Here is a 24,736-nt window from a genome sequence, read left to right as displayed (position 1 = left end):
TACTCAATAATGGGCCTTATACAGGGGTGTTAAGACCTCCTTCTCCCTGGATGAGATACCCTTACTTACAAGGTGGGCCATGTAGAAGGCTTTGCGTACCATGGAAGCAACATGGTGGTCAAAGGTCAGGTTGCTATCAACCTGGGTGCCCAAATCTCTCATGACTGACTGAGTGCTTAGGGCGTTGTTATTAATGTGATAATTTGTGGGGACATCACTCTCCCCAAAGGGGATGATGATGGATTTTTTTGGTATTCAGCTTGAGGCCATTTTCTGGCACCAGTCATTTGACTGAGTAAGACCCTTTTGGAGGATATCCACATCACTAGGGAAATAGATGACAGCACCCAGCTTGCAGTCATCTGCAAGCTTGGTTGGCCATAGCCCACTGGTTTTGGCCTGCACCTCAGAAAAGTATATCCCAAACAACAGGGGCCCTATGACCGAACCCTGGGGTATGCCTCTTGTTACAGGTCTACTGCTTGAGGTGGCTTCCCCTATTTTGACTATGTGGATTCCATCAGTGAGCCAGTTTGCTACCCACCTAGTAACATATGGATTGATGACTAGTTGAGAGAGTTGATCTATTATGCCCGAGTGGGGAATAGTGTCAAAGGTTTTGGCCAGGTTAAGGTAGGCGGTGTGTACTGTCTTCCCCTCGTCTATGGCTTTGGTGACTGTCTCAAAGAAATCAACCAAATTTAGCAAACATGACCTCCCCTTGATGAAAACAAACTGTGTGGGATCAAGTGTTTGGAGGTTGCCAATATCCTTGTTAACGAGGTCCATGATAATCCGTTCCATGGCCTTGCAGATCAGGCTAGCTAGGCTGATGGGTCTATAATTTCCCAGATCAGTGGATGCTCCACCTTTGTGTAAAGAGATGACAGTAGCTGTCCTCTACTCAGCTGGATGAAGCCAATACTCAGGCTTTGGTTGAATAGGGTGCCTAATGGTGCTGCTAGTTCCTGGTGGAGTAAACGTAGGAGGCAGCCTGGGATGTTATTGGGTCCCATGGAGGCTGTATTTTTTGCCTTTGATAGAGCAGTGATGATCTGTTCCCTAGATATAAGGGGAAGAGGGCAGGTACTGGGGATGTCTTGATATACTAATGAGGGGACAGAGGGGTAAAGTTTTTGGTGAATCTGCCAGCCAGAAAGTTTGCTATATTTATGGCATTTGTATATGTGGCATTTAAATGTAACCTACCTAAACCCCAAAGACCTCCTAGGTGAAGTACCCTTAAATTCCCTCAGCCACCTTGAATGCACTCTTTCAAAATAACACCTATATCAACCCATACAGCCACATCTCATGGAACATCTACTTCTAAACTCATATGGCAAGCCACCACAGAATCTAACATTCTGGTCAATGGAGGCCTCATGGTGAGATACACTGATGTCCCTCTCACCAGGCTGAGTAAAGAGAAAGTCATAGTCAGTTGCTTATAGGTTCATAGGTTCATACTAGGCTATCTGCCCTGGGGCAATTATAAGCCTAGTCTGATTCTGTATGGCTTACGCCACCCCTTGATTTGAGTATACTGTGCCCTTTTTAAGGTTTAGTTTACTGTGCCTCTGTCTAATAGTGACACGGGAGTAATCCCTTGGACAAACCTACGATCCCCCATCCACCTATCGAGATTCTTCTTGAAGAGATTCAGTGAGGTGCTCTGCCTCACATGAACTGGAATTCTATTCCAGAGCGAAGGGAGCCTCTGGTTTATGGAGGAGAAGGTTACCACACACACTACAGACCCAGTCTCACATAGTACCATCACAACCTCAAACCATACACATAAAAAATCTACCAAAACAGCAGAGGCCACCACCTCAGAACACAACACCTGCAACACATAGACCTCACAGTCAGAGTGTCAAACAGTCACAGCCCTGGCCAAACACGTCATTGGTGACTCACCAGACTGAGAAGGTCACAGTAAGCTGCCTAGAATCAGCACTCAGGTCTCTCAACAGCAGGTACAACGACTCAGTCATCTGGTGTAAGCGACCTGGGTTGGACTACATGAGAGACATTGAGGAGCTCTCTGATTATGTAGCACAGGCTGAGCAGTATCCTAAATGATGCCACAATACAGAGATAATGGCTTAAACCTGTGTCATTCAAAGGGATCAATGTCTGTCTGCCTGGGATGACATGCTGGACTTGCACCTGTGCTCTTGCCACCCCATAGTGCCTTTTAGGGGCTCAAATTCTAAACCTACCACCCTAGAACACAAAAAAAACTAAGGGTAATGCTGCTCAATGCCAGAAGTCTAAATCTCAAAGGCCCTTCTCAGTATGGAGGATGTCTGTGCAGTGACAGAAACCTGGTTCAAGGCTCCTGAGAGCACCCCAGCACTATCAGGTTTACCTCTTATCATGGCCCCAAAATCGGACAATACCAAGAAATATTCATCACAAGACTAGACCATCCAGGTGCAATTAACCATAGGCAAGACTGCTCTGCAAATTGTAGCATGTTACAGGCCACCAAACTCAGGAACACATGGCCTTCAGAGGATAAATGTATCACCAAACACCATCATACTAGGTGACTTCAATTACCCTAATATAGACTGGGAACACTACTCAAAGTTCCTGGTCAAATGCCATGGAACAACTAGTCACCATCCCACAAGAGGAGAATCTCATCATCCATGGGAGCACAATGCCTCACTGGTGAGATCAGATCTCCTGAAATAAAAAGTAAAGAACTTAGACTAGTGTGGTCTCCTGGACTGCATGGATAAGGCAATCCCAAACCAGTCTGGTGGACCCCAGCCATAAACAAACTCTGATCACTATAAAAACTAAGAGCTCTCATAAAAATCATCCAAAGCAAATTTTAGAAAAAACTCCCAGATATGCTCAGAACTAGTAAATGATGTGAAGATTACTGATCCTACAGACATTGCCAACATACTGGCTGACAGGTTCAGTGCAAACTTCTCCCTCCCAAAGCAAGTTCTATTTATTTCTGTGCTGAGAAAACCCACAGCTAGCTGTCAGGAGTTTAAGAAGAGGATTTAGAGGTGGAGCATGTCCAGCATGTCCATTAATTCTGGATTTGACATAGCTTTGTATGTCAGGCATAGATGCATACCAAGAAGTAGAAATTGTCTGAGATTTGAGCTGGAGTTTTACAACCGGGCAGCATATGGCATCTGTTTGAGACCCTTGATCCTCTTGGTGAGATACTTTGGGTCTTCTTTCTAATTGCTGCAGGTCGGGTGGGTACATCCAAGGGGCATTGTATTCTATGATGTGCTGATGAGGGATGAACCTATGAACCTATGAACGATTACCTCTCTTGATCTAGATGTGAAACCCTTCGAGATACGGTGGGCTATGTAGGTGGTCTTTCTAACCACTTTGGCAATGTGGTTTTCAAAGGAGAGATTGCTATCAACTTGGGTCCCCAGGTCCCTAATAACTTTCTCTGTACTTAATGGGTTTCCGCCTATGTGGTAATTTGTGGGCACATTGCTTTTGCCAAAGGGTATGACTATACATTTTTTGGCATTTAGCTTTAAACCATGGCGCTGGCATCAGTTATCTGTCTCTGTGAGACCTTTTTGAAGGATGTTTGTTGTCAGCTGGAGAGTCGATTATGGCGCCCAGTTTGCAGTCTCTGCGAACTTGGTGAGCCATAGTCCTCCACGTTGCCTGTACCTCGGAAAAGTATATACCGAACAAGAGTGGTCCCAGGACAGAACCCTGTGGGGCGCCACTTGTGACGGTTTGAGTCTGACATGGCTCAAGCAACTCTCACACTGTGGGTTCTGTCTTTCAGCCAGTTTGCGACCCATCTTGTGACATAAGGGTTTATATTTAAGCTGGATAGCTTATCTATGATGCCCGAGTGGAGTATTGTGTCAAATGCCTTTGCAAGGTCCAGATAGGCTGTGTGGACTACCTTCCCTTCATCTATGGCTTTGGTGACTGTTTCGAAGAAGTCAACCAGGTTCAAAAGGCAGGATCTGCCCTTGACAAAGCCGAACTGGGTAGGATATAGGGTCTGTAGGTCACCAATGTCTTTGTTTATGAGCTCCATGATGATCCTCTCCATAGCCTTGCAGACTAAGCTAGTCAGGCTTATGGGGCGATAGGGTCCGCAGAGGCTCCACCTTTGTGGAGTGGGACCACTGTTGCTGTATGCCATTCTGTGGGCACATATCCTGTAGTGAGGCTGAGATTGTATAGCTGTTTTATTTGAGGGATTAGTTCCTCTTGGAGTTCATGTAGGACGCAACCTGGGACACCATCTGGTCCCATGAAGCAGTGTTTTTTGCTTTGGAGAGGGCAGCCTTCACCTGAGCATCAGAGATGTTTGGGAGGCAGCCCTCTGCCGGGATAGATACTTGCTCTTTTGGGGAGGGGGAGAAGTTTGCACTGAACCTGTCTGCCAGGATATTGGCGATGTCTGTGGGTTCAGTGTATTTTTGTCGTTTAGAATCAACTCAGAACAAGTCTGGGAGTTGCATCCCAGGTTCCTAACATAACTGAAAAAAGCCTTATGATTGTCTTTGGTGTCCTGTGCAATTTTTCTCTTGAAGCTGGCCTTGGAGGATTTTATGAGGGATCGTAATTTTTTGCTAGTACTGATCAGAGATGCCTTCCCTATTAGGGATTTTGCTCCATCATGTAGTAGCTTCCTCCTTCTGTTGTACAGTTTTTATTTATGGCAGGGGTCCACCAGACTGGACGCCTGCCTTCGGATGATTGGGTCTTGGTTTAGTTTGGGATAGCATGATCCATGCATTCCTGGAGATGTCCGTAGAATGCGTTTATATAGGATTCTGAAGTTTGGGCCGTAGTTTCCACTGGCCCTGGGGCCTTGAAGGATTCCACTTGGTTTTGAGAAGTGAGAAGTTCGCTTTGAGAAGTTTTCACTGTGGTTTTCTGGGCTGGGGTGGGGTGGGATGTGGACATCCAGTGAAATTAATTTATGGTCTGATCTTACCAATGAGGGATATACTTCTGGTGTGGAGCATAGAGTCCCCATGTTGGTAATGATCAGGTCTAGTATGTTGTCCCCTCTTGTGGGAGTGGTGACTAGTTGTTCCATAGCATTTGAGTTTATAATTTCCAGGAACCTTTGGGCTAAGGTGCTGGGGCTTGAGTAGTGCTCTCAGTCAATGTTTGGGTAGTTGAAGTCGCCCAATATAATGGTGTTCGGAGAGATCTTCATGTTCTCCAATGTTTTCAGGAAAACAGAGTGGGATTTCTGACTTTGAGAGGGTGGTCTGTAGGATGCTATAAACTGAAAAGCAGTCTTGCCCACTGTTAGTTGCACATGGATGATCTCCGATACTTTGTGCAATGCCACTAACCTGGAGGTGTGGATATCCTTGATAAATAAGGAAACTCCCCCTCCTTTTGTGGTTCGGTCCTGGTTTTGGGGCCGAAAAGCATTATATGAGGTATAGCCTGGTAGTGCTGGGGTGCTCTCCGGAGCCTTGAAACCAGGGTTCTGTCACTGCACAGATATCGATGTTCTCCATACTGAGGAGAGCTTCGAGTGCGTGCATCTTGAGGATAAGACTTCTGGCGTTAAGTAGCATTACCCTTTGTTTCTTGTTCCTTGTGCTGTCTATGGGGGTGGGTTTGACTTTTGAGCCTTGCCTAAAAAAGGCACTATGGGGGTGGCAAGAGCCTTTGCCAATATCCAAAAGCCCAGTGGTGACAGGTGCAAGCCACCCCTAGCGAAGCAACGTGGCTTGTCGAGCATGTCATCCCAGGCTGACAGACACTGGATCCCCTTTGAATGACACCAACATTTTAGCCAATTGTTAAAATCGATCATTTTGTCTTTGTACTGTGGCATCATTCTAGGTGAGGGTAAGATGCTGCTCAAGGTCAGGGTCATACCAGCCTGGGCTACATGACCAGAGAGCTCCTCTATGTCTCTTTTCATGTAGTCCAGGGAGGTACATCTCAGGTCATTCACACCAGCATGTACAATGACCGTGCCATATTTGTATTTGCTTTGGAGTGACTTGAGTGCTTGCGTTATGTGGCGGATCCTAGCACCCGACAGGCAGCTCACCGTGACCTTCTCTTTATTCAGCCTGGTGAGCGGGACGTCAGTGTGTCTGATAATAAAGTCACCTATTACAAGAGTATCAGGGGCCAGGATCCACCACATTGGTAATGCACTCAGGTCATTGGAGCACAAGTACCAGTATGACTCAGTAATAATCCATGTGGGTGTAAATGACCCAAGATGTACCTCCCTAGACAGTATGAAGAGGGACACCGTGGAGCACTCAAAATGCGTGTCTCAGGCTGCTATGAGCATAGCATTAAGCATCATTTTACCTTCTCCTAGGATGATGCCACAGTATGAAGAAAAGATGACTGACTTTAATAACTGGCTTAGTTTCTGGTGTCATTCTACGGTGATGCAATATTTGTCAGCATAGAAGGATATGATTAACAGACCATGCTGTTTTGCCAGGGATGGTCTGTACCTCTCCCGTCCATAAAACGCCACTCAAACTTCTGTCATTACAATCCACCGGTATTAGTCAATAAGCAATATATCTGCAGAAAAATATTTGCAGAAGTAAAATTCATCCAAATAATTCCACATTAAAGAGATTTGTAACTAATGAAGGGGCTACTACTAGCAAACAACTTTACATTTCAGTGTTTCATCTACAAATTTCCCCCTCCCTAACCCTAAAGCCCCAACTGATCCTTAAAGCTACATTCCACTTCCAGATCACTCCCTAAACCTAAATTACCTTAGACCTCCTGCTCACCATGGCTCAGTAAACTGAAAATTCTCAACCCCCTCCCTAACCCTAATGTTCTTATCACTCCCTAAACCTATAATCCCCCGTCTTCTCCCTATACTAAAAATACCCTTCACCCTCTGGTCCATGAGCTTTTAACATAAAATCCCCACCCCCAACCCTAAAGTCCCGACTGTTCCATAAAATGTAAATTCCATGTCCCCTTCTAAACCTTAACATCTCTGTTTCACATTAAACCTAAAATTCCTGTCCCTTCCACTCTCTGTTCCCATAGCTATACCTAAAAGCACCCTCCCATCTCCCTTTCTACATTTATCTGGTCCACAGCAAGCACTTGCTTGCATCCGTTTCCTAGGAAGCAAGCAGATGGTATGGCAGCTGTGATGCTGAACTTATTCAGTTTTGAGCATGAGCAAATGATCAGATGGGTTTACAGCCATTGGAGTTCCTGTCTGCATGTTTCTGACATTCAAGCAGCTGGAACACACCCACTACACTAGACTTAGATGGTGAACTACTTCATATGCTATGAACAAAGTGAAGAGAAATTGGATCGAATACAGAATGCCATTACCTTAGACTACAGTAACATCATATAAGGTGTTGCTACTATTATGAATTACTACTATTATGAAATTATTATGGAATGCTTGGTAATAGGTATGTTATGATATGTGTGTTTTAGATCCAGCTTTACCAATGAAGGCAATACAGAAAATAGTGGTAGTGAAGTGATAACATCTTGAACTTCTAAACAAAAGGATTTAGACCAGAAAGATCTAGCACTTGGTCCCAAGGATCCTTCTGGTTTGAAAATTACATAAATTATGAATAATAACCTTTCACTGGGAGATTGAACGACATTGGATTCTATGACTTGAGACAGAATTCTGTGTAAAATGTGAAGAAATAGAGGAATTTGGATCCCTGGGTGAGGGGGAATCCAATGGAAAGGAGGGTGGACTCCCAATGAAGTATTACATCCACTTTGGATTATGTTCAGAACCCAACTCTCTCTGAAACAATGTGATTCCAGTAAAGAGGATGGAGTGTCAGAAAGAAAGATTTCCAGAGCTTGGGATGTTGAACAGGCAAGTAATCATGCTAACCGAGAGGAATGTACTTTACTTTCAGAGACATTTCCTTTCTTTATTGAGCCTCCTTTCCATTTCTAAAACCTCATGACTAGCTCTACAATGCTTACATTGTTAGAAAAAGGAACTAAAGAGGAGGAAAGCTATTTGTTGTGAAAACAAAGGTTGAAAAATCTGAATCAGTCCAACAATTAGTTTTTGTAAAAGTACATCTGCTGCACAGAGACAAAACACACCACACAAATCCCTATTTCAGATTACACATCAGGAGAAGTTTAAGAGTGAAGCTAAGCAAATATCCTCAGACGTGACCTTGATGTAGTAGATCAGGAGGAAGGTCAGCAGCATCATGAGTACATGTTAAAATAGCTTTAGTCGCTGGAGAAATGGATATTACAGAAGCATTTAATGAATTATTTTACTCAGAAGGAAGGTTAATCATAAGTTTCTCCACATTCCAAAAAGACACAAGAAAAAAACTTCAACATATGAATGTGACCGTTTAAAATCCTAAAAGGTAAAGAATACATTTTATGCTCACCATATGATGAGTGGAGCAGATTTCAATGGGCATGTTGGTGAAGGGAACAGAGGGGATGAGGAAGTGATGGGTAGGTATGGTGTTAAGCAAAGGAATGCAGAAGGTCAGATGGTAGTGGATTCTGTGAAAAGTATGGACATGGTTGTAGTGAATACGTATTTTAACAAGAGGGAAGAGCATAGGGTGACATACAAGAGTGGAGGGAGATGCACACAGGTGGATTATATCTTATGCAGAAGGGCCAGTCTGAAGGAGACTGGAGACAGTAAAGTGGTGGCAAGGGAAAGTGTAGTTGGGAAGCATAGGATGGTGGTTTGTAGGATGACATTGGTGATCAAGAGGAGGAGTGTGAGGGCAGCACCAAGGATCAAAAGTTGGAAATTGAAAAAGGGTAACTGTGAGGTGGAGTTCAGGGAAGAGTTAAGACAGGCACTGGACGGCAGTGAAGAGTTACCAAATAGCTGGGTAACTACAGCTGAGCTAGTAAGGGAGGGCTTGGTGTGACATCTGGAAGGAGGACAAGGAGACATGGTGGTGGAATGAGGAGGTACAGGAGAGTACACAGAGAAAGAGGTTGGTGAAGAAGAAGTGAGATTGTCAGAGATGAAGAAAGTAGACAGGAGTATAAGGAGATGAGGTGCATGGCAAAGAGAGAGGTGGCTAAGGATAAGGCGTATGAAGAGTTGTATGAAAGGTTGGACGCTAAGGAGGGAGAAAAGGACCTGTACCAATTGGCTAGACAGAGGGACCGAGCTAGTAAAGATGTGCAGCAGGTAAGGGTGATAAAGGATAGTGAGGGAAACGTTCTCACCAGCGAGGAGTGTGTGTTGATCAGATGGAAAGAGCACTTTGAGGGGCTGATGAATGAAGAGAATGAGAGGGAAAGATGGTCGGATGATGTGGAAATTGCTAATCCATTGCACTTCATGATTCACTAAGAGGAAGTACGGATAGCTATGAAGAGGATGAAGAATGGAAAGGCTGATGGTCCAGATGACATACCTGTGGAAGCATGGAGGTGTTTAGGTGGAATGGCAGTGGACTTTTTAACTAGATTGTTTAATGAAATATTGGAAAGTGAGAGGATGCTTGAGGAATGGAGAAAGTATTTTGGTACTGATTTTTAAGAATAAGGGTGATGTGCAGAGCTGTAGTAACTACAGAGGGACTAAATTGATCAGTCATAGCATGAAGTTATGGGAAAGAGTAGTGGAAGCTAGCTTAAGAAGGGAGATGATGACTAGTGATCAGCAGTATGGTTTCATGACAGGAAAGAGCACTACAGATGCAATGTTTGCTCTGAGAGTGTTGATGGAGGAGTACAGAGAAGGTCAGAAGGAGGTGCATTGTGTTTTTGTAGATTTAGAGAAAGCACATGACAGAGTGCCTAGAGAGGAGTTGTGGTATTGTATGAGGACGTCGGGAGTGTCAGAGAAGTATGCAAGAGTGGTACAGGATATGTACGACGGTAGTGTGACAGCGGTGAGGTCTGCTGTGGGATTGACCAATGGGTTTAAGGTGGCGGTGGGATTGCATCAAAAATCAGCTCTGAGCCCTTTCTTATTTGCAATAGTGATGGACAGGTTGACAGACGAGATCAGACAGGAGTCCCTGTGGACTATGATGTTTGCAGATGACATTGTGATCTGTAGTGAGAGTAGGGAACAGGTGAAGGACACCCTGGAGAGGTGGAGACATGCTCTAGAGAGAAGAGGAATGAAGGTCAGCAGGACTAAGACAAAATATATGTGCGTGAATGAGAAGGAGGATAGAGGAATGGTGAGGATGCAGGGAGTAGATGTGGCGAAGGTGGATGAGTTTAAATACTTGGGATCAACAGTTCAGAGTAATGGTGAGTGTGGAAGAAAAGTGAAGAACAGAGTACAGGCAGGATGGAGTTGGTGGAGAAGAGTGTCAGGAGTGATTTGTGACAGACTATTACCAGTAGGAGTGAAAGGGAAGGTCTGCAAGAGGGTAGTGAGGCCAGCTATGTTAATATGGGTTGGAGACAGTGGCATTTACAAAAAGGTAGGAGACAGAGCTGAACGTGGAAGAGTTAAAGATGTTAAGATTTGCAATGGGTGTGACGAAGGTGAACAGGATTAGGAATAAGTATATTAGAGGGTCAGCCCAGGTTGGTAGGTTTGGAGACAAAGCCAGAGAGGCAAGATTACATTGGTTTGGACATGTGCTGAGCAGGGATGCAGAGTATATTGGGAAAAAGATACTAAGGATGAAGCTGCCAGGTAACAGGAAAAGAGGAAGGCCTAAGATGAGGATTATGGATGTGATAAGGACATGCAGGTGGTTGGTATGACAGAGCAAGATGCAGAGGACAGGAAGAAATGGAAACAGATGATCCACTGTGGCGAACCCTAACAGGAGCGGCCAAAAGAAAGAAGAAGATATGCCGAGTGCTACAGCAGCCTCAACTATAGGTTTTATATTTTACATAGGCTGTAACAGTCAGATAGCTTCCAAAGCTTCAGGGTACATTCCATGGGTCTAAACCATCAGTGAGATTCAAAAGAGCAAACACAGACCGTTCCTGTGACCAAACACCAAGTTTTTTTCTGAGGCTTACAAGAATGGATGGTCGCCTTATGCTGCTTTTTTGCTGGGCAGACAAGTTCCCTTTGGGGAAAGAAATCTTCCAGTTTAGAAAAAAAAAAAGTTATGTACTCACCCTAACATTCCATCTGTGTTGTCCATTTTCATTCTTCCTCACTAAAGGGTCTTGGATCTCACTCAGCCACATTTTCTAGATTTTGGATCATAGTCTCAAGCTCCTCCCAATTCCCATAATGCACTACAGTGTCCCTAAGAATGGTGAACAGGAATCACAAAGTATTATAGAGAGTGATGAAGTGTACTTCAGATTGGCTCAGCCATTACCAACAGTCCAAAAAAGTAGATGGAAGACCACCAGATACAGTAGTTTATGAAAAAAAAAACACAAGTAATCACTGAAACTGCTACACATTGCCACAGTGTCTTACATACAGTAAGACACAAAGTCATAAAATATCATGATTTGCAGGCAGAAACGAGAACAATGTGGAGGAAAAATGCCCATACAGTTCCAATAGTAGTAGGAAGAGGAGGAATAGGTTGAATATATATATAAAAAAAAACTACTGTCAATTTTTAGATATGCTACCCAAAAATATAACAATTCTGGGCCCATTGTGGGTGCTATGAAAAGCACTTTTGGATAACAAAGACTGAAACAATACTAACTTCATGAACTTAACCATACCCAGGCTTAGGAATGGGGTCCATTTCCATAACAGTATTAGAAATCCAAAAGATTTTGAGAAATTAAATCATACATCTGACACATCCACTTAAATGGCACGTTTATAAAGCAACATGCAACCTGTCCAAGTTTTACCCAGACAGCTGCATTACTACCCTATTATCTTTTAACTGGAAAAATCCAAAAAATCCTACCCTTAAATGATGCTTTAAATGAATTCAATGCAACGTTCCTAAACAGCCTTACAAGTACTAGAAGGAAGACAGTAAAAACAAATAATGCAATTTGGCTATCCAAAAAGGGTAGAATGCTAATGCACGACAAAGAAAAAGTGTTGAAAAAAAGGTAGAAATACAAAACATCACAATATCTCAAACTTCCGAATGCTCCACATCTGCAATAAAAAGCAAATAAATGAAGGCAAAAAATATAGTAGAACAATACTCTGAACAATAACTAACAACCCTAAAAAGATTCCAGTCATCTATTAAAGGAATCTTGTATCCTGGTCAAAAATTCAACCCTAATCCCTCCCCCAATAACTCATCACTCAAACCTGCAATAAAATTAATCTCTTACTTCATAGATACCAATGATTCCCACATCTGATCCGACCCTGCCAAATAGCCATACAGCACTACGTCCATTTTCACCTATAAAACCAGTGCTCTCATTCTATATAAAACAATTCAAACCATGTTCAGCTTCAGCTGATGACCTAACAGAGTACCTTAAAACAGCAGCCTAAAGCATTGCCCAGCCTGTCTCAATCCTTATAAAAAGGTCAATGTAGGAATCCCATGTTCCCTTTCTTTGGAAACAATCACATATCCATCTACACAAAGTAGGAAGTTCAACGGACATCACTAACCTTAGACCTACAGTGATCTCAGCTTCATGGGAGAATAGTACGCCAATTTCCCTGAATTTATACTCAAACTGTGTGCTCTGTTTATGAGGGAAGACCTTAATCGTCATGCTAAATCCACCATCTATGAAATACTTGACAACATGGCTTCCATACCTCCCACAGTACTAACACTGCACTTCTAACCCTTACAGATACAGTTAGGAAAGGTAGAGGTCATGACAAACTAGTCTCCCCCTTATTTCTATACTTGTCTAAAGCCCTCAACACAATTTATCACAGCAAACATTCTACTTGAACTGTCCACATTAGGTCTATCACAGAGCACTCTTCTATGTTTCAAAAGGTACTTGTCCAATAGGTATCAGTCAGTAAAATGGCACTACACCCTTTTGCCATACATTCCAGTCACCACCAGTATACCACAAGGCTCTATCCTTGATTTCCTCCTCTAACACACCAGTGCCCTCCACTGATCCACACGACACACTTCCATAATACAATATGCTGATGACTCCACACTCATGTGTGTATCAGATAACTTGGCACATCTCAAATTACTCAAGAAATTGTTGTAACTTAAAACTAATGCTCAACCCCCCCCCCAAATGTTACTGTTTCCCCCAGAGTGCTCTCTAATGAAAAACATCTAAAATCCTCTCACTTAATACACCATCTGAAATCACTTCTAATAGCAAATGAGGGAGGATGGTGTATGACGACCACTAAGTTTGCAGATGACTGCAAGCTAGGAGCAGTCACTGAATCCCTAAACGAATTGGTTGCCTTGCAGGGAGGTTTATTTCAAATAAATAGCTGGTGTCAAAATCATGGTCTGAAACTAAAAACCAAAAATTGCATTACCGTATGTTTTGGGAAGTCGTCTACCCCTGGGAACTAATACACTGACAATAGGACCCCAAGACTTGACCCATTTTTTTCAGGATTTGGGAACTTATGTGGACAGTGGCTTAACTTTTGACAACGTGTCTGTTGTAAGAAATTCCTTCTATATTACGCAGGGGATTGTGTCTAGACCTAGGGTTGTCATTGACGACCTTTACTCAGCCTTCATCAGGCCAGTCATTGCGCATAATGCCCCTTTTGGTATGTGTTTGTTCAGACACATGCAACAACTGGAGCTCCCACAAAGCTACCTTACTAAAAGGATACAAGGCTTAAACAACAGGTCCTACATAGAGCAACTGAAACCCCTGTCACTATACTTGGTATCCTACAGACTTGTAAGATGTGAGCTGTGTATGGCACAGAAGGCATCCTCTGACCTATTACTAATGGATTTACTGCACATCATTAAGTCAAATCCCATCAGAAGTACTTTGACTAGGCATCTAAGCCCCTTCTACAACATTAATAGGACAGTTTGGAGGGACACACAGAGTATACCACTGCTGTGGAACAGACTCCCCATCCACATAAAACAGTTCATCCCTGTCCATTTGCAAAATTTACCCCCAAAACAGCCCCATGCACTACAAATGGGCAGATCCAGTTCCTAAATGCTGTATTCTAGGCATGGGCCCAGTCAAATTATCTACAGTATTATTCCAGCTATTCTCATTAGGGGTAATATGTAGTTATCAACCATGGGACAGATCAGGCCAATATATATAGCCAGTGTGATAGGTTATTTCAAACACAAAAAGGTAAATTAGCTAGATGAAATGGCCTGCACCATACACCTCCTTACTCCCAGTTTCATACTTCAGTCTAATTTCAGACATTAGAGTTTCATACTTCAGTCTAATTTAGACAGAGTTTCATACTTCTTAGTCTTTAGGAAATCCATGTCTATGAAAATCTGGTTATTCTCCTACTAATGTTAATTGGGGTACTATTTAAAAGTTATCCCTGATTTTGGACTTGTAAAGACTCTGGTGGTTATTAGTCTAGTATAAATGTGTGAATCTATTACTTATGCACCAAACATGGCACAATAATACACTGAACGCATCATTCATACTTCTTCCTACAACATATACTCCAAATTCAAGATGTGACATAAATAATGAAAGATGATTTAAAAAAAATCTCAAATAAAAATGTACACTAACCTGTAGCAACCTTCAGTAGGCTTGTAAGCATGTAACAGAATGTCTTACTGGAGCCATGTTTTTGTGTGAAGCAGACCATTGTCTCAATTGAGCCAGCAGGAAAACCTACCCAGCAGATTCCAAAAGGGGCGCTGTACTCTACAATGGGTCTAATGAGTGTCGAGTAAAGGGGAACAATGACCTCTTTTTTCCTGGATGAGAACCATTTTGCGATTAGGTGTGCCACGTAGAAAGGCTTCCTGACTACTGTGGCAATGTGATTATCAAAAAAGAGACTACTGTCCACCTGGGTCCCAACATTCGGTGTTAAGTACACTGCTGCCTATGTGGTAGCTCATGGGTACAGAGTTTTTACCAAAGGGGATGACGATGTACTTTTTAGCACTGAGCTTGAGGCCATGGCTCTGACACCAGGCATCTGTCTCAGTAAGGCCCTGCTGTAGGATGTCCACATCATTTGGGGACTCTACTATGGCTCCTAGTTTGCAGTCATCTGTGAACTTCGTAAGCCAGAGGCCTTCTGTGTTAGCCTGTACTTCAGAGAAGTAGATACCAAACAGGAGAGGTCCTAGGACTGAACTCTGTGGTACTCCACTTGTCATTGGTTTGAAGTCAAATTTGGAGTCCGCAACTTTTACAGTGTGGGTTTGGTCAGTATATCCAATTGGCAACCCATCTTGTGACATAGGGATTTATACCTAGTTTAGTGAGTTTAGCTATAATTCCAGAATGGGGAATGGTGTCAACAGCCTCGGCTAGGTCAGGATACACTGAGTGAACCACCTTACCCTCTTCTACGGCTTTGGTGACTGCCTCAAAGATGTCGATCAGTTTCAGGAGGCATGATCTGCCTTTCACAGACCCAAACTGGGTGAGTCCAGAGTATGGAGGTTACCACTGTCTTTGTTTATGAGTTCCATGATGATACGTTCCATAGCCTTGCAGACCAGGCTCGTCAGGCTAAGGCGATAGTTCCCGTTATCAGTGGTGACTCCCTCTTTGTGGAGTGTTGCTGTGCGCCATTCAGTGGGCACAAAGCCTGATGTGAGGCTATGATTGAACATGGTGCTTAGGTGGGGAGCCAGTTCGTTCTGAAGTTCGTGTAAAACGCAGCCTGGGATGTTGTCCGTTCCCATGGATGCTGTGTTTTTGGCTTTAGAGAATGCAGCTTTTACCTGCGTAGTTGTGATTACAATGACTCTGCATTCTTCCTGTATAGATATAGGCCCTTTAGGGAGTGAGACGGGGGTAAAGTTAGCACTGAACCTATCTGACAGGATGTTGGTAATATCAGTTGGTTCTGTAATTTTCATGCCATTGTGCTGTAACTCAGGGCAGATCTGGGTGTTGCCACTGAGATTCTTGACATAGCTATAGAATGCTCTGTGGTTGTCCTTATAATCAGTGGCGATTTTGTTTTGCATAGCTAGCTTTGAAAGATCTTATAAGGGAGCTCAGCTTCTTACTGAGGCTGACCAGGGAGCTTCTCCACTCATGGGATTCTTTTGCAACTGTTTCTTCCTTCTGTTGTACAGTTTGTTTATGGCAGGGGACCACCAGATTGGCTTCCTTTTTTTGGAGGATAGCATATTGGTTCTGTTTGGGAATGCACGATCCAAGCACTCGTTTAAGTGCTTATAGAGTGCATTTGTGGGGAGGGCAGTGTGTGTGCATGGGCCATAACCCATTCATCTAGAGGTCGACACAATGTGGGCATACTCAGGGTTATATCCCACAGGTATGTGTATACAGCTGCTAGATGACTACTTCCTTGTACAGTCATGTTGCACAGCTAGCATTTGCAACACATAATCCATAATGCTGACAGATACTGGTGGCTGTCTACAGTGAGTGACATCTGAACCTCATGTGGTTGTAGGCATTTCGCTGTGTGCTGGGTGGGACACGCCTCATAATGGATGGCTCCTTGTCACAGTCACTCTCTTCCACACATCTATGTACATCTACTTTTGGCTTATTATAGTGTGTTGTCCTTGGATATATGTCTGTATTCATATCCACTGTGTGTGCAAAGCATGAGTGGTGCATACTGAGAAGTGTCTGCACTAATATCAACAACTGCCAGATATGTCTGGTCCACTGTTGTTTTCAGACATGGGCTTCATTTGTTAAGTGTGTGAGCATTCCCAGTATGACCTTTCAGTATACTGTCTGACACTGCCTTCATTTCTCTAAGTGTGCGAGCATGCCCAGTATGCCCCTCGGTACTGAATGTGTGGATCGATTCCAAGTTGTTTGTACTCCAGTGCAGACCACTGTGTTGTACACCTACAGGTAGCAAACTGTTTCTGCAGGGTATCTGTCGATCATTTGGCAATATGGGGATAAACTGTGCAGGGGATAGTGTGTACTGTAGGTGATTGTGTCTGTGCTGCTTCAGCTGCATGGTACTGCTGTTAGCAGAAATATTCAGATGTGTGTGCTGTTATACACAGTGATGTTTTCTGTCCTCATGTAGTGTTAGGTGGACATTCTTGCTCACAGTGATGTCTTGGGTGACAAGGGTGACTGCAGCAGTGTCCAGTATTGTGGGCAGACACCTACGTATTCATGGTAAGTTATGCCACTCTGGAGGGGGAGCTGCAGACACTTGCTGCTGCGTCTGTGTATCCGGTTCAGCACCTTGGTATGGTGCTGGCAGAGGATCCCATAACTGTACACCCATCGACATGACAGTATGGGCTTATCTTGCTGTGGCAATGCCTCACAGCTGTACAGATTCGCACAGGTTACCCAGAGGCAGGGGCCATGGGTCAAGACATTACCCCTATTGTGGTGTATGGGCAGGTGTGTAGCCACCCATTTATGTGTTTGCAGCCAAGGATAGTGTGTACACACAGCTTGGTGTCAGACCCTGCATATTCCATGCTGCCCATGCTCCCCCCCCCCCCCATGTTATTCTAACCTCTTCCATACACTATGCATACATTCTCTGATACTTTCACCCCCTTCACAGGTGTGTGTTATGTTGGCCCACAGTTCATGCAGTGGAACATGGTGGACATCTTGCATATGGCTTATGTGGAGTGTGTTATGTTATTTGGGTGTCCATGACATAACATGCATTGGCAGTACATGTGAGAGACAGGCCTTTGAAAGAGGCCTATGGGGCATTAGGTGATGCTGCGGGCCAGATGTGGCAGGCCGTTACATTCTGTCAGTCCTACAGTCTCATACCACCATACAGTATATTCCCCCTGGGGTGACAAGGTAGGTGTGATGGATATTCATGCCAATACTATCTATCAGTCTTGATCAGGTGGTGTGGATGCTGGCAGGGTGCTACCTACAGTTAGGGATACACCTGCATGGGACACCTGCACTGCATGCTACATTCTTCTGCTACTGCCACATACAGGTGGGGTCATACTGTACCCATTCCCCACAGCTGGGATATGACCAGAGAGGTAACTGTGGGTGGTGGTGTTGTGAGCTGGGTGCTTGTGTGCTATGGACACTACTTGCATCTGACACTCAGATATGCAAGAGGCATTCCAGTTATGCTGGCATGTGCAGGTACATCAGCTGTTTCTCAATACATCAGTCCTACCTCCTTTGTGATCTGCAAGTGTTCGGGCAGACATCACTGGTATCCCCTACTACAGGACCAGTTACTGTGATGCATACCTGTATGTACAATTCCAAGGGTGTCTCCATTTCACAGTGACACAATATATACTGGGGGGGCACACCTGACTGTTACTACATTTCTACACTGGATTGGGGAAAGGGGCACACCTGACTGGTTCTACATTTCTAAACTGGATTGTGATAAGGGGCACACCTGTTACATTTCTACTCTGGATTGGGAGTAGGGGCACACGTGACTGTTTCTACATGTCTACATGGGAGCAGGGGGGTACACCTGTTACTACATTTCTACATAGGGTTGTGGGGACACACACCTGACTGTTTTTACATTTCTACACAGGATAGGGGGGGCGGCACACCTGACTTACATTTCTACACATGACTGGGGGGGCACACCTTACTATTTCTACATGTCTACATAGGATGGGGGGCCACACCTGGCACTTGTACACATTTGCTATGACTGTACTGGTATGTCAGGTACTCCATTTCATTCTGTATTCTAACCTGTCATGCTGACTAGAGGCATATCAGTGTACTACAGGTCTTAGCTTTGGCTGACCTACACATCAGTGTCCGACATCCTACCCTTCAGAACTAACATCCCACTGCCTAACCTGCTGTAGTGTGTCTGTGTAGGCCTGGGGGGGACGTTACCCATAGGCATCAATCAGAGGCCATAGCACAGCCTCTGTTTGTGTTTGTCTACACCTGTTCTGCCGGCTTGATACTGTTGTTTGGTATGTAAACCTCCGTGACTGGCATGCGAGAGTCATATGGACAAACATCACCTAGCACATTTCCTGCAGTAGGTTTTGTAGCCCTGTGTAGTACTGGCTACTATGCGACTCCAGTATTTGTTACAGGTGTCATGGTGACACTATGGGTGTCTACTATCTGCTGGCATACCATTCAGCAACCAGATTCCCTTGCATGCTCACATCTATACCACAGATGCAGGTAACGACACAGTCTACTCCATTCGGCAACTGGTAGGTTGATTGACTTAACTTGTGGGTGTGCCAGTATTGTGGATGGTGCTGGAGGGCTGCCTATGTAGGATGCACATAGTACACTCCCTATAGATGGTTGAGTTTGGCATCCCTTTTACTGTATGTATGAATCAGAGAGAGGTGTCATTCCCTGGGTCCTTACTGTGTCAGTGTATGTGCTATGCGTTGCCTCCTTGCCAAGGCCAGGGCATACTGGGCACTCCATCTGCCTACTGGGGCAGGCTCAGGTTGTTCCTCCTCAGAGTCACTCTGTGCCTATGCAGGCCTTGGCATTGGTGGGGGGGCTGTGTGGCACTGCCCCGTGCTGTTCCTGCTGCAGCTGTTTTCGCAGGATCATATTGTGTAGCATGGCACATACCATAACAATTTGAGTACATGTAGCTGGTGGGTACTGCATGGCTCCACCGGATGTGTCCAGGCACCGGAACCGTGACTTGAGCATCCCAAACACACGCTCGTGGTCTGTGCGTGTGCCTCATTATGGCATTCTAGTTCAGGTGTGTGCGCATTTCTGATGGGTGTCATCAGCCACGGCTACAGTGTGTAACCAGCACCCCCCACTAGGTGACCGCAAGGGATGTCCCCATTGGCAAATCTCTGGTACAGCTGCGTCAGATGCCAGATGTGGGAATCGTGATAGCTTCCAGGGCAGCCAGCACACACATTCATTAAAATGCTCTGGGCATTGCACACGACCTGGCAGTTAAAGGAGGGGAGGCCCTTGTGGTTGATGTAGACCCTACCCTGATCACAGGCTGGTTCTTTGATGCGCATGTGCATGCAGTCTATAGCACCCACTACCGCAGGATATTTGGTGGAAGAGACGCATATTGCTGGCCAACACCTCATGGGTGTTGAGGAAATATACGTGCTCACCGGCATGTGCTGACATGACATCCAGGAACTGGTGGAATACTCTGGATGCTGATGCCTGTGAGATCCCCATGACATCCCCAGTTGAGCTTTGGGAGGTACCTGTGGCTAGTATTCCTAGGCCTACACATACCTTGGTATCCACTGGGATGGGTTAACCTCTGTCAATTCGGTGTGTCAGGCGTGGCCGGCACAGCTCAACAATTTGCTGTAAGAGGTCCCTGTCCACCCTATTGCACTCCAATACCTCCAGCTCATGTAGTCCCTGGGTCTGTACACTCTTCTCCATCTCCTCACTGTGGGTTGGTCGACAGCATTCACATCCTCACAACCTCAGCCTCTTCCACATGTTGTTGTACGATGCCTGCTGCAGCCCCTATCATTTTCTTGTTTTGTTTGTTAAAAAGTTCCCTGCTTGTATACACCGGTGGTGTACAGTATGAGAAAAACCAGAGGGGAAGGTGTTTGCATAATTTATAGTAGTGTTCTGGGCTGGGCTGGTCTGCTGCCTGTGTAATTGGCTGATTCTGATACGTTTCACCTGCCAGCTATGCTAGTTCTCCTAGATTACCCGGGGGAGTGCTGTGCAAACACAGTGCTCAAATGTGCACACAGCTGCTATTTCCTGGTTTACTTTTTTTCCTTTAAAACCAGGCGCTCACACCCGCTAAGGTAATGTAAAGAGTGCTAGGCAGCCTCAGACACACCCCCTTGCCTAGCTGTGCTAAGCTAGGAGCAAATCCGAGCCACAGGGCTCCAATCCACTTACAGTATTGCCTAACACACACCCCTATGATGTCAGCTAACTCCTAGGCTTGCACCAAGCTATTCATGCTCTTACACTGTTGGGAGTTCTTAGCAACCACTATTCACTGGTCATGTTGTCTTCTGCCTGCCATCGACTATAATGGCAGCATACTGATTTTAGCTAGAATGCTTATTTTAGGTTTATTTTCTTACCCCCCCGATCCCATTTGCATGCCGCTGCCCTACACTTAAACCAGCTAAGATTGGCTAAAAAAAAAATAACTGTTTCTATGTTTTATATGCCAATGGCCTTTGCATTCAGGGCTGATAACACATAAAAAAAATCATACTAATCATTATTGAAGGATCGTTCATGTGGCAGCCCTAACCGGGAAAAGTCGAAAGACACAAACAAACATTGCAGAATTTAACATCAGAACAGAACAAAACATTTAAGAAGAGAATATAGATATATAGATATATATATATATATATATATATATATATATATATATATATATATATATATATATATATATATATATATACAAACACACACACACACACACACACACACACACACACACACAAATGTAAACCAAAGACTAAAACTGCTAACTTTATAACTAGGTCTTCAATGGTGGATCTTAATTCTGGAAAGGTGAATACTAGATGACATTTATAATACCTCTGTAAGAATACATAATTTGTTATTTTAAAATCTGAATACAACACTTTCCAGTACAGCATGGAAAGTCAGTCTATTGAACAGATAGGTACTTTACTACTCTTTGTAACTCAACCAAGACAGAATTCAGTGAGGCAAAGAGGCAAGCATCTCATTTTTATATATTATTCAAACCATCCTTCTATCCTTCAAACTAAAGCTTTATAACTCAAGCTTATCACAGTCATTATTCATATTATATCATATATATATTCACATATTTTTTTTTTTTTTTTTTATATTCAAAGTTTTAGCTCTGTGGGATTGAATTTTGCACAAGTCAATACAACATCTCAATTAAACAGGGTAACAGAGACTTCAACAGACACAGTAAGACGCTGTCCTGTTCGATTCTAGCCAGTGCGCTTTAGCGTGGCATGCATGTGAATGGCTGGGACTTCGCTGTGAAGGTGCATCAGGCAAGCCGGCCGCACAAAAAATCAACTGCCAATCATTAGCGGACCGAGTCCATAGCAAGTAACCCCTAACGAAAAGCCGAAGAAAACACAGAGTTAAACACACACATTACCACACGTACTTACAGCTGCACATTACCACATGCAATACACCCTTAAAATTGTGTATTACTTTATTCATTCCTTCACCACCTTGGCGTATAGACATAAATATATTAAAAAGGAAAGCTCCCAAGACAGACCTTTGCAAACTCCAGCCTCCTAGGTTTATAAACTTGGTATCTGAGAGTGTGTTCATAATTCTAGCTTTACATTTCCTGTTATGCAGCTTGTTCTTCACACATGCTGTAATACTAAAAAGGATACAGATGTTAACCATTATTAACAAAAGTTCTATATGTGGCACATATCAAAGGCTTTAACAAGATTTAAATTTAGAATATCTGCTGATAAACGTAGGTCCAATGACTTGCATAAAAATGTAAGTTCTTCAAGCAGGAGGCAACTCCTTCAGAAGACATGTTGCTTTATATCGCCTTGTTGTCTAAATGGCAGACAAAACAAGAAAGTAAAAGAAATTGTTTTAAACTGTAACAATCTGTTTGATACAGTTTAAACAACACATGTAGAGATCAGCTGATCCGGATCTTTGATTAATCCCATACCGGATTTTAAAATCCGGTATCGCATTTGCGGTCAGACAGAGAGCTGCAGCACTTGGTGTTTGGTCTAAACTAACAACTGCTCGCTACATTGTAGCAAGCATTTTGTTACAGCTCCAAAGTACTTTAAATTTCTTTCTTTCTTTTTTTTTTTTTTTTTTTTTTTAACTGTAACAAGATGCTTGCTACGATATTGTAAGCAGTTGCTGCTGTTTAGACCACACACCGAGCGCTACAGCGCTCGGTCTGAGCACCATTCCTCTCAACCTCTTAGAGCAAGAACTCTGGACAAAGCCATCAATAATGGGGGCAGAAATTACCAAAAATATGGGCATTTTTAAATATTACTCTTAAAAACAGAGAAATTGATAGAATAAGGTTTTGCATTAGCACAGATTTTCTGAAAGGACATGAAGTATGAAACTCAAACGTCTGTCATTATTTTCTGACTTTTTTTTAGGTTCAAATGCACAGTTTTACAGGGAAAAAAATCATGGTATAATATGCACCAAATGCTACAATGCAATAGGTACGTGAAACACCATAAGAAATATTTTAAAAAGTGGAAGTCCATGAACAAGAGTCAAACAGAAGAGCCACACAAAACTTTACAGATTACATTTTCCTGTCCTTTAATGGGCGGTCTGCATAGTGGAGATCAAGAAGACAGTTCTAAGTGTAAGCTTTGCAAAATAGGTAGTGGCGTGAGTGACTGGTGCTTATAAAAGGTAACAAACCTGTTGCTTATAAAAGGTAACAAACCAAAATTACCCTCTCATTTTGTCTCCCTCCCACAGACATCAGGCCCACATTACCCTTAATTTATTATGGTTCACTTGCTCCCCTTAACGACTAATAGCTGGACAGCGGCAACCAGTGCCTTTGCTTATTGCCGGATTTACTTTGATTTTGTTACCTATTTTTTTACGCCATCATTGTATTAATTTTAGTATGGCTCACTATGCAGCACAACTCCAAAACAGCAAAGCAGGGAACCCAAACCCTGAGTGTCTTAATCCAGAGGGAAGTAAAACAAGACTGGAATACAGGTTTGTGCACCTTTTTAAAGAAATTTAATGCTGTGGGTGGGATAGTCACAACGTCATTAGTGATGTTAGAAACAGGGAGGTGATTAGCTAAGTGGGTGGCAGTGTTTTCAGCTTCGGTCCGAGGCAGAAGTGTGATTTTACAAAGGAGATAGTGCCCCTTCAAATTTTGCCTCAGCCAGTAACGGTGACATCCCCATGCTGGGCCAGTATTCAAGGAGCCTGAATCCTTACCAATGACACCAGTAAGGGACATTCACTTGGAACAAAGACATATACACACACTGCATCAAGCACAATTTCTCTTAACAGCACAAAGGGAACACACTCAGTCTGGGGTCTGGGTTTCTCCTCTGTCTCTCGGCCCCAAGTTAAGACTCCCCACTGGCACAGCTGTAGAGTTGAGTCCTCAGCCAAGTGTCCAAGTCAAGTCCTCCAACACCCTCTGTGTGAAACCAGTGCTCTGTGTCCCCTGCTCCAAGGAGCTAACACACACACACACACACACACACACACACACACACACACACACACACACAGATCTGATTTACACACAAACACCTGGGAAAGGCTGGCACAGATTTACTAGCTATGCCCCTCTGCCCAGACTATAAGGTAGTTACTACCACCAAACACTCCAAAGCCAGCTACTCTAAGGCTCTTACAAGGGTACTCAATTATACTGAGTGAAATTAATACTAATGGAAATGATAATGTTTGATCTATGCAGCAAGTCTTTCAAGAGCAGCCACAGTGTCACCAAATAAATGCAAGTACTCTCAAAGGTTAAAATATTCTTTAAAATACCACACACAATGAAAAGTTTAAATATATTTAATAAATAACATGAAAATACTAAATACCTATTTACAATAAACACCAGAATTTCAATCACAGGAAATATTCAAACAACACTGATGAATAAATTCACAGAGATACAGAAAAACAGTACTTAACTAATCTCACTATATTTTCCTGACTGATCTAAAGAATTACCGTTTCCAACTTACTTAATAAAGCAAAGCAAGATGAAGTG

General features: G+C 43.5%; 1 protein-coding gene across 1 annotated transcript in view; it reads right to left on the bottom strand.

Annotated features, from left to right (window-relative positions):
• Positions 1–24,736, bottom strand: part of EMSY (EMSY transcriptional repressor, BRCA2 interacting) — a 1,287,433-nt gene that overhangs the window by 1,235,000 nt on the left and 27,697 nt on the right. The gene's annotated exons all lie outside the window — the stretch shown is intronic.

Source organism: Protopterus annectens, chromosome 5.part1 (assembly GCF_019279795.1).
Source record: "Protopterus annectens isolate FY-2018-M chromosome 5.part1, PAN1.0, whole genome shotgun sequence".
NCBI classification, from domain to species: domain Eukaryota; kingdom Metazoa; phylum Chordata; order Ceratodontiformes; family Protopteridae; genus Protopterus; species Protopterus annectens.
This window is presented reverse-complemented; position numbering and strand designations above follow the sequence as displayed.